We start from the raw sequence: 10,483 nt of genomic DNA on the forward strand, positions 1-10,483 counted from the left end.
TATACAGTGTATACTGCAGTATTCAGTGAGTAATAAGCTAGCATTCTATTCGGGCCAGTCATGGAGTGATGAGATGGCAATTAACGTAAATGGACGGCGGCAGGCCTGTGACCCTGCAGAGGGGGCCCTTAAAAACCTGCATCTTCTGCTCAGGCTGGTCAAATGCCATGCCCCACGTAACCATGAATTATTGGTGCCATCTCAGATTACCCGCAATATACCACAATGCCAGTGAGGGAGCGCTGCGGTCTCCCTGGGCCTGAGGAGGGGGCCGAACATTGTCCATCTTGATGGTGGAAAAGGAAAGGAAATCCCTTGGCTCTGTCTCGCCACAGGGGCGTGTAGGTCAGCTTACAGCTCATCACTAAATTAGATAAGCTTTTAGTCAAACAAGCCTCTCTTTTAGACTGGTCAGGCATGAACTTGATATTACTGATCCTTTTGAAAATAACTACACTAAATACTGCATACTATGTACTTCTAATAGTAATATGTACATGTACATTATTTACAGTGATGGCATTGGCATTGCAGGTCACTACTACTAGTTAGTAGAGTGAACCAGGTAATAAGAATTCAAAATTTAAAATGTACTTTGTAAAAAATAAATAACTTATTTTAAGTGTAAGTTTAAAGTGATCACTTTTGTGCCACACTAAAGAAGCTACATTATAATGAAATCTGCTCTTTTCAACATATACCTTCAACATGATCTTTATACATTAGATATTGAAGGAAAATGCCATCACTTTTGATCAGTTGAATGCATATATATATATATATATATATATGCATTCAACTGGGGCATATATATATGCCCTAGAAAAGTGGGGTTTTGGACAATATTGGCATGAATCCTTTTTAAGTTGTGATAATTTTGCACTGATAAGGGACAACACAAACTACAAAAATATATAGTATTGCATAAACAGTTTATACATAGAAAAAACATAAATTTTTGATTCATCAAAATATCCACCATTAGCAGCTATTTGACCTAAACTGGGTTCTGATTGGTTCATTGTATTCTAAACTTAATTGGCAATCAATTGTTGAAGCTATTAAGGTGTGCTATAAAGGGGCATGTCTGACTTTGACATGTATATATTAGCATTATTATGTAATCATAATGAAAATTATTATTGCTGGTCTTCAATGATAATGTCAAGTTACTTTAATGTATTTGCACCACAAAATGATAAGGATTTATGCTGATATCGTCCAAAACCACACTTTACCAGGGGTGTTTCCAAACTTTTGCAGGGCAGTGTATATATATATTATATATATATATACACACACTGTATCCCACCCCTGTTAATGGGTGGGATATATTAGGCAGCAAGTGAACATTTTGTCCTCAAATTTGATGTGTTAGAAACAGGAACAATGGTCAAGCGTAAGGATTTGTTTGAGAAGGGCCAGATTGTGATGGCTAGATGACTGGGTAAGAGCATCTCCAAAACTGCAGCTCTTGTGGGGTGTTCCCAGTCTGCAGTGGTCAGTATCTATCAAAAGTCTATCAAGGAAGGAACAGTGGTGAACTGGCGGTCATTGGCGGCCAAGGCTCATTGACACACGTGGGGAGCGAAGGCTGGCTCATGTGGTTCGATCTAACAGACGACCTACTGTAGCTCAAATTGCTCAATAAGTTAATGCTGGTTCTGATAGAAAGGTGTCAGAATACACAGTGCATCCCAGTTTGTTGCGTATGGGACTGCATAGCCACGGACCAGTCAGGATGCCCATGCTGACCCCTGTCCACCATTGAAAGTGCCAACAGTGTGGATGTGAGCATCAGAACTGGACCACAGAGCAAAGGAAGAAGGTGGCCTGGTCTGACGAATCACGTTTTCTTTTACATCAAGTGGATGGCTGGGTTTGTGTGCATTGCTTACCTGGGGAACACAAGGCACCAGGATGCACTATGGGAAGAAGGCAAGCCGGCAGAGGTAGTGTGATGCTTTGAGAAACTTTGGGTCCTGCCATCCATGTGGATGTTACTTTGACACGTACCACCTACCTAAGCATTGTTGCAGACCATGAACACCCTTTCATGGAAACGGTATTCCCTGGTGGCTGTGGCCTCTTTCAGCAGGATAATACGCCCTGTTACAAAGCAAAAATGATTCAGGAATGGTTTGAGGAGCACAACAACAAGTTTGAGGTGTTGACTTGGCCTCCGAATTCCCCAGATCTCAATCCAACCGAGCATCTGTGGGATGTGCTGAACAAACAAGTGCGGTCCATGGAAGCCCCGCCTCGCAACTTACAGGACTTAAAGGATCTGCTGCTAACATCTTGGTGTCAGATACCACAGCACACCTTCAGGGGTCTAGTGGAGTCCATGCCTTGATGGGTCAGGGCTGTTTTGGCAGCAAAAGGGTGGCCAACACAATATTAGGAAGGTGGTCATAATGTTATAAATGATCAGTGTATACACACACACACACTTAAATTAAATTAAATGAGAAGAGGTATGCTTATTTTACACGTTTGCTCGATTTTGGATGACACAACCTGAGTTCAGATGTTTTGGACTTCTGCATCACCCAGCCGCGTGTTTGTCTTGGACGTCTCTGTGGCGATAGTCTCTGTGTGTGGGTGCAGATGGACTGCTGGGGTCTGAAAGGCACCTGATGGTGTCTGTGAAAAGCAGAATCTAATAACACTCCTCCAGTTAGGGCATGGCAGAGGCCCAAGCCAGGCAGATATCCTGCTCCTCTCAGCACAAGGTTAAGATCCTCCCTGGAGCTGGTGAAGGGGATGAGAGAGGATTGTACATTAGAGCCTCATGGCCTTATCTCAGCGGTTTGAACCTCCCTACAGCTCTGGCTGATGTCCTCACCCTGAATAATTTCCCATAATACTGCACAGCTGTCAAACACACATACTATGGACACACAAAGAATAAACAACATTGCGTTAGCAAAAAAATGGCTGAAGATACAGTAGTTCTGAAAAAAAGGAGCAGCATTTGTTTGCAGATGCAACTTGGTTTGATATTTTGTTATCTGATGCAATGAAGTTTACTATAAATGTGTCTTTAAGATTATTACAATTAATGGCAAAATGAATGTTTGGAAATGTATTTCCTACTGCACACTACAGCAAAAACAATAACTAACTGGCTTAAGACCGTTTTGGAGGGGTGAAAATACTGACGTGCCTAAGACTTTTGCACAGTACTGCATATATATATATAAATTTCACATTATTTATTTATTTATTTTTTGATTGATGAGTTGCCAAAACCTGTCAGGCAGACATAAATTCCTGACAAAAAGGGATTCCAGGGAAAATAGTCCTAACAAAGAATGAGTAGGTGTCACGAAACTTTTGACTGGTAGTGTAAGTCCCTGATCCACAGTGAGAGAGAGAGAGAGAGAGAATGTGGCATGTTCACTGAAAGTGTGTCAACCTTCAGCCATACAGCCCAGAGTTAATGTTGTGGCAGTAAAAAGTGGGAAGTACTGTCACAGCCAGTAAAGATAAGGTGATTTATGACAGAGAGTGTGAGGATAATAATCACAGTGCCACAGGGCAGGGAGAGAGGACGGAGAGTAGGAGTGAAGAAGAAATGTTTTGGCAGGGATTTCTCACCACTGCAGACCTGAAGACTTGAGTGAAAGAACACAGAACTAGAATCAATGAGCCTTTAATCACCTGAATGAAGATTGAAGAGTGAGTAAGAGACATGCTCTGTGGAAGAAGTGGAGAGATAAATCTGCATCTAGATTCAAACTGAAAGGTGGAATTCACCCCAAAACTGAGAATTCACTATCATTTACTCACCCTCATGTCGTTTGAATTTCTACCATTTTATATGGGAACACAAAAGGAGGTGTTTAGCAAAAAAATTTGGTTGCTGTTTCCATAAAATGAAAATAAAAACAGAGCATTTCAAGCTCAAAAAAAGGGTTAAAAAAAACGTAGTTAATACATTCCACGTGTTCCAAAATTTAAACCATTATTTACCTGAAACTCTTGCAGTCAGTCAAATGTCATTTGAAGATTTTCTGTCAATAGACTTTTATGGCACTTTCGAGTTTTTCCTTCTTTTTCTTTTTAACTTGACACTCCCTGATTACTATAAGCAAAAGAAAGAGAGAGTCATATGGGTTAAAATTCTGATTTTTGAGCAAACTATTCCCTTAATGACAAAGATACAAGCATGGGATTGGAACTACAACATATGGAAAAGTAGGATTTGGTTAAAAAACAAAATTAACCATAAGTTTTCTGTTAAATAAGTACTGGACATACACAAATAAAACAATTAAAAAATGATTTTCCTGTGAAGTAGAAGTACTGCATTCTGCATAACTGTGAGTGTTTACTGTAAACAGCACGATGGAGGTTTTGGAGATTGTGCAGGTGATGGAGCCCGTGAGGCATGTCTCATACCGTCCCACAGGAACGAAAGCAGACAACAACAGAACAAACCCTCTCAGGTATGATGTAGCACATGAAATGCCTCATTATCTCAGTGGCATATTTATAGTTTTATTGAATTATTCAAAATAAAATAGCAGACTAGCTCACTGCTGTCGTTATTTAATTACTGAAAAACAAATAAAGATTTCTGAGATGATGACAGGTGATTCACTACTTCCCATCTTGTTTGGTTTCATCTATGCAAATCAGAAACTATAATAAAGATCCTGTGTTTATGCATTCATTTTCCTGAATGGGCTCAGCTCGTTTGACATTTGAAAAACCACACTACACAATTGTGACGTAATCAATTATAACCCTAGTAGATGAATCAGTGTCTTGACGTCCCTCTCGAACGCTCGTATGACTGTAGACCGGAAGCAATGATTTATAGGGTGCTTTCAATCAGCTCCCTAGTTCAGTAGTCAGGGCACTGATAAGGAAGTCGCCATTTTAAGGGCCGATCGCAAAATCCTTCCAGTGCACTGAAACGTTCACTCCCTAAAAAGTCTCACAATGCACCGGGAAAACCAGGGAGCATTGATGCTCACTATGGCTGCGTCCGAAATCGCATACTCTAGAGTAGGTACGTATTTTGAAAGTAAGTAATTATTTCTCAACTGCTAAAAAAACGTACGTTCTATATAGTTATATAGTGTGTCGCATGAATGTAATCTGAACGTACTACATTCCCCATGTTGCCCTTATTGTTTGTTGCGCTGCTTCACTGACATTCACAAATCCTCTCCCGTGGCCTCATCGGATAGTAAAGTGTCCATCGTACGCACCCTTCAGAATCTCGCTTTTTGCCTACACTTTTATGAGGACTGTGAATTTCGACATACTTCTTTTATGACATACTGTTTTTGCCTACTATATAGTAGGGAAGTATGTGATTTGGGATGCAGCCTATGTTCCATTAATGTTAAGTTTAAGTTCTGAAGCGCGAAACATAAATCTTGTGAGCCAGTTCACACATGATGATTTTTTATAAATACAAACCATTATTTAATTATATTTCAGCATAAACATACATTGCTAGACAGGTAATGAACATAGCTAACATTTATAATTTACAGCTGAAATGCTGCATGTATATATGTACTTTAAATAACATTAAAAAATAATGTCAAATATCAGTTCTGCTGTTGTTCATAAATACCAGCCAGGGAGCTACTCGAGACACACCCATAATTAAAGTTAAAAATATTAGTATTTTTCCATATGTCAACAAAAATGTTATTCAAACATCGTTTATGGAATTTTTTTTTCAGGAAACGTTTTAATTCTAACATTTGTCTAACATTTTTAAAAGTTACTACTTGTGAATGTTACATTCAAAAGTAACATTCCTATAATATTTGATACAATGTAATGTTCTCTCAATGTTCGTATAACCAAGAAAAAAAAGTTTATAAAACATTACAAAAAACTGGACATTTTGAACATTCAGAAAGTGTTTTGATAACTTAATGGGAACATTAGCTAAATGTTCTTAGAACATATTTTTGTTAGTTGGAAAATTATTAAAAGTGTTTATCTATATGTGGTTTTCATTAGTTTTTCTGACTTTCTGTCTTACATCAACCTTACATACATACCTGGATGAAATGATTTCAGTAGTAAGCCTGAATTGCTCTCAAAGAAAGGAGGGAGCAGACAAATAATGCTGTTCTGTTGCTTTGTGGATGATGGGAATTTCAAGCTCAGTGTGACATATAGGCCTACGTGAGAGAAACAACCTATTAGGAACAACAGGAAAAAGTATTACCATTAAAATTTGGGACACCATTTCAAATAAATCCAAATAAATATCTTCCAAAAAAAAAGTGTCATGTTATTTTTAAAAGCACTACAAACCACATAAATGAATGAGCCTTGGTAGTGCAGCTTATAGTGGTTAAAGTCGGCATGAAACGTAAGTTGTGGTAGTCTTTTCTTCCCTATAGTGATGTATATCTGAGTGAAACGCTTCTCGAACAAGAAAAAAATATAGGGCGGGAATTAATTGGATGGTTGTAGTTTGCTACTGCTGTGATGTCATGTGAGCGACAGGTGGTCCCACCCTCAGGGAGGGGAAGTTATTTTGATTAAAGGCTACGAGGACACATGAATAAAAAAAATAATGATGTGCACGGATATATAATCTATAATAAATACTGCAATATTCCATAAAAAATAAGAATTGCCAATTGATTTCATGGTGATTTTAAATGGTTAGTTCACCCAAAAATGAAAATAATGTCATTTATTACTCACCCTCATGCCGTTCCACACCCCTAAAACCTTCGTTAATCTTCGGAACACAAATTAAGATATTTTAGTTGAAATCCGATGGCTCCGTGAGGCCTCCATAGGGAGCAATGACACTTCCTCTCTCAAGATCCATAAAGGTACTAAAAACATATTGAAATCGGTTCATGTGAGTACAGTGGTTCAATATTAATATTATAAAGCGACGAGAATATTTTTGGAGCGCCAAAAAAAAACCAAAATAACGACTTATTTAGTGATGGCCGATTTCAAAACACTGCTTCAGGAAGCATCAGAGCACAAATGAATCAGTGTATCGAATCTGCTGTTCAGAGCGCCAAAGTCACGTGATTTCAGCCGTTGGCAGTTTGACACGCGATCTGAATCATGATTCGACACACTGATTCATTTGTGCTCCGATGCTTCATGAAGCAGTTTTTTGAAATCGGCCATCACTAAATAAGTCGTTGTTTTGTTTTTTTGGTGCTCCAAAAATATTCTCGTCGCTTTATAATATTAATATTGAACCACTGTACTCACATGAACCGATTTAAATATGTTTTTAGTACCTTTATGAATCTTGAGAGAGGAAGTGTCATTGCTCCCTATGGAGGCTTCACGGAGCCATCGGATTTCAACTAAAATATCTTAATTTGTGTTTTGAAGATTAATGAAGATCTTACGGGTGTGGAACGGCATGAGGGTAAGTAATAAATGACAGAATTTTCACTTTTGGGTGAACTAACCCTTTAAAGAGGTAGCTGGTTACCAAAAGGTTGTAAGGTTCAAACTTTACATAGGACGATTCTTGAAATGAAGACAAAGTCAAATCAGGTAGAAACATTTATTAAAACAGTTACTTTAAATTATAATAATATTTCACAATATTACAGTTTTTACTGTATTTTTAATCAAATAAATGGATAAACAAATAGAATAGCATGAAGGCACAGTTTAATCCGATACACATAAGAAAAAAAATGGACTATAATTGGCCCCTATTCATTTTACCCATAATCCCCCTTTTCTATGGCAAACTTTTCGCATATGTTTACACAAGGTAGATATTTTTTTCTCCTCCCAGGGCTTTGGACACAAACGCAGGGCTGTAAAACCAACATGAGCGTAAACCCCCCGCAGAAGGGTGATGAGGGCCGCCTGACTCGCATCCACAATAGACTCCGAGCTCACACATGCCGATTCCGACTGTCAACCCACAATAGCAGCGGATTAAGACGCTAAATATCCACCCCAACCCACCTTGACATGTTGACATGTTCTGCTAAGTGTGTTTCAAAGTGGATTTACGTACATTTGTTCCATTTCGAAAGAGAAAGAAATGCTGAAAGCGTGTCGCTGGTTAAAAAGGGGGCTCTATCCTTTTCTCTCAGTGGGCGACGGGATGACTTTCGCCTTAATGGCTGCGGAGAGAGCTCGGAGTTAGGAAAGTTTTAGGGGTGACAACGTTAAGAGTTTCAGGGTTTGTGAGAGCCCCGTCCTTAAGCAAACAAACAGAGAGGAATTTCTGCCATTGTTGTTGTGCAGCTTTGACTGACAGGTCGGCATTGCTGAGGAGCCTGTCAGCAAAGACAGCGAGAGGTCATACCGTGACCACCCCTGCTGAGAGAGAACTCCTCAGAGGAGCTGACCTTACACACACGCTCTCTCTCTCTCTCACACACACACACACACAACCAAACATACTATTAAAATGTTTAGGGTCAGCAAGTTTTTAAAATTTATTTGAAACAAGTCTCTTACGCTCACCAACGCTGCATTTATTTAAGTAAAAATACAGTAAAAACTGTAATATTTTTTAAATTGTATTACAATTTTAAATAACTGTTTTCTATTTGAATATATTTTTAAATGTAATTTATTTCTGTGATACAAATCTGAATTTTCAGTATCATTACTCCAGTCTTCAGTGTCACATGATCCTTCAGAAATCATTCTAATATGCTGATTTGCTGCTCAAGAAACATGTCTTATCATTATCAATGTTGAAAACAGTTGTGCTGCTTAATATTTTAGTACGAACCTTGATTTTTTTTTTTTTTCAGGATTCTATGATAAATAGAATGTTCAGAAGAACAGCATATATTTAAACATAAATATTTTGTAACATTATAAATGTTTTACTGTCACTTTTATTCAATTTAATGCATCCTTGCTGAAAAAAAGTATTAATTTTTCAAAAAATTTAAATCATACTGACACCAAACTTTGAACCGTATAAGCTGTCTCAAAACCTAGTGAGCTTCCTACCTTAATAGCATTTTAAGAAAGCATAGACAGACACAAAGGTAGATAGCAACATTAAGCTGCTAATTTTGACCAAATGCTATTCTTTTTGCAATCCCAGAATGCATTGCAACAAGTACCATATGGATTTGAGAGTCGAGCAGAGAGAAATGCTAACGAAAAATGAATGCAGTTTGGCAGTTTGATATGCGATCCGAATCAAAACAAAAGATTCGTAAAACTTCGAAGCAGTGTTTTGAAATCACCCATCACTAGATATTGTTGAAAAGTGATTATTTTGTTTTTTTTAGTGCACAAAAAGTATTCTCGTCGCTTTATAATATTAAGGTAGAACCACTGTAATCACATGAACGGTTTTAAATTGTTTTTAGTATCTTTCTGGATCTTGGGAGCTTTAATGAAATTGCTGGCAATAGAGGCCTCACCGAGCATCGGATTTCATCAAAAATATCTTAAAGGATTAGTCCACTTTTAAATAAAATTTTCCTGATTCTTTATTGACCTCCATGTCATCCAAGATGTTCATGTCTTTTTTTATTCAGTTGAAAAGAAATTAAGGTTTTTGAGGAAAACATTTCAGGATTATTCACCTTATAGTGGATTTCAATGGGCACCAAACGGTTGAAGGTCAAAATTACAGTTTCAGTGCAGCTTCAAAGGGCTTTAAACGATACCAGACAAGGAATAAGGGTCTTATCTAGCGAAACGATCGGTCATTTTCGAAAAGAATCCATGATAGTTAGGAAGCCTTTGGAGTAATTTTTTGCATTGATTTTCCATTGTTTTTTCTATGTGAACATACTAACACGTTTTGTATGTCTTGCATCTTTGGCAGCATCTCGCACAAGACACATTACTCTAAAAATGTTAAATTTTTAACTTTAAGAGTTAAAGGTGCTCTATGTAAGTTTTTGACTGTACTAAAACATAAAAATACCATAATATGTTTGCAGATATTTATTAAACATGCTCAGTTCACATATTCGTTTCTCTGAAAACCAGTGCTACAGCCAGTTATTTTACTTTGAAATTTGCGTTCCGTGTCGGAATTTCTGTTTTTGTTTCGGTTTGTGCAAGAACACACGTTGTCAATTTACCCAATAGTATTTCACCACCCCGGGTTGCGAGTTGGCGGAAAATGCAAGCAGAGAAATGCAGCCATGGAAGCCAGCGAAAAACTGGGTCAGAGATCGCAGATTCTACCTGACCTAAAAAGCCTCAGCATCCATCTAAAAATCTCTATGAATGGGAGCATATTAAAACGCGATATTACATTTTTAAAAACCCCTCTCTAGACCTTTCTTTTTTCATTTCACTTCCCTGTTTTACATGCAAAAACATTCTTCGTGAATAGCCTCTTAGAAGTTGTTCACACAAAACATGCTCATAGCGTAAGACGCTGCAAAAAAATGATAGAAACTACACCATGGCTAAAAAACACATGATGCAGGTGTACATAGACAAACAATTTGAAAAAAAAAAGTGTAGATGAAATGCGAGAATGCACTCTGTATGAACGGCCCCTTAG

General features: G+C 37.9%; 1 long non-coding RNA gene across 1 annotated transcript; it reads right to left on the reverse strand.

Moving 5' to 3' along the window:
- Positions 1-2,349: 2,349 nt before the first annotated feature.
- On the reverse strand, positions 2,350-6,228 carry LOC125266122. Its single transcript, XR_007184443.1, has 3 exons — positions 6,039-6,228; positions 3,979-4,090; positions 2,350-2,754 (listed from the first exon to the last, which is right to left on the reverse strand). It is a non-coding gene; the product is annotated as an uncharacterized LOC125266122 (long non-coding RNA).
- Between the last annotated feature and the right edge of the window lie 4,255 nt (positions 6,229-10,483).

Source organism: Megalobrama amblycephala, linkage group LG4 (genome assembly GCF_018812025.1).
Source record: "Megalobrama amblycephala isolate DHTTF-2021 linkage group LG4, ASM1881202v1, whole genome shotgun sequence".
Taxonomy (NCBI): domain Eukaryota; kingdom Metazoa; phylum Chordata; class Actinopteri; order Cypriniformes; family Xenocyprididae; genus Megalobrama; species Megalobrama amblycephala.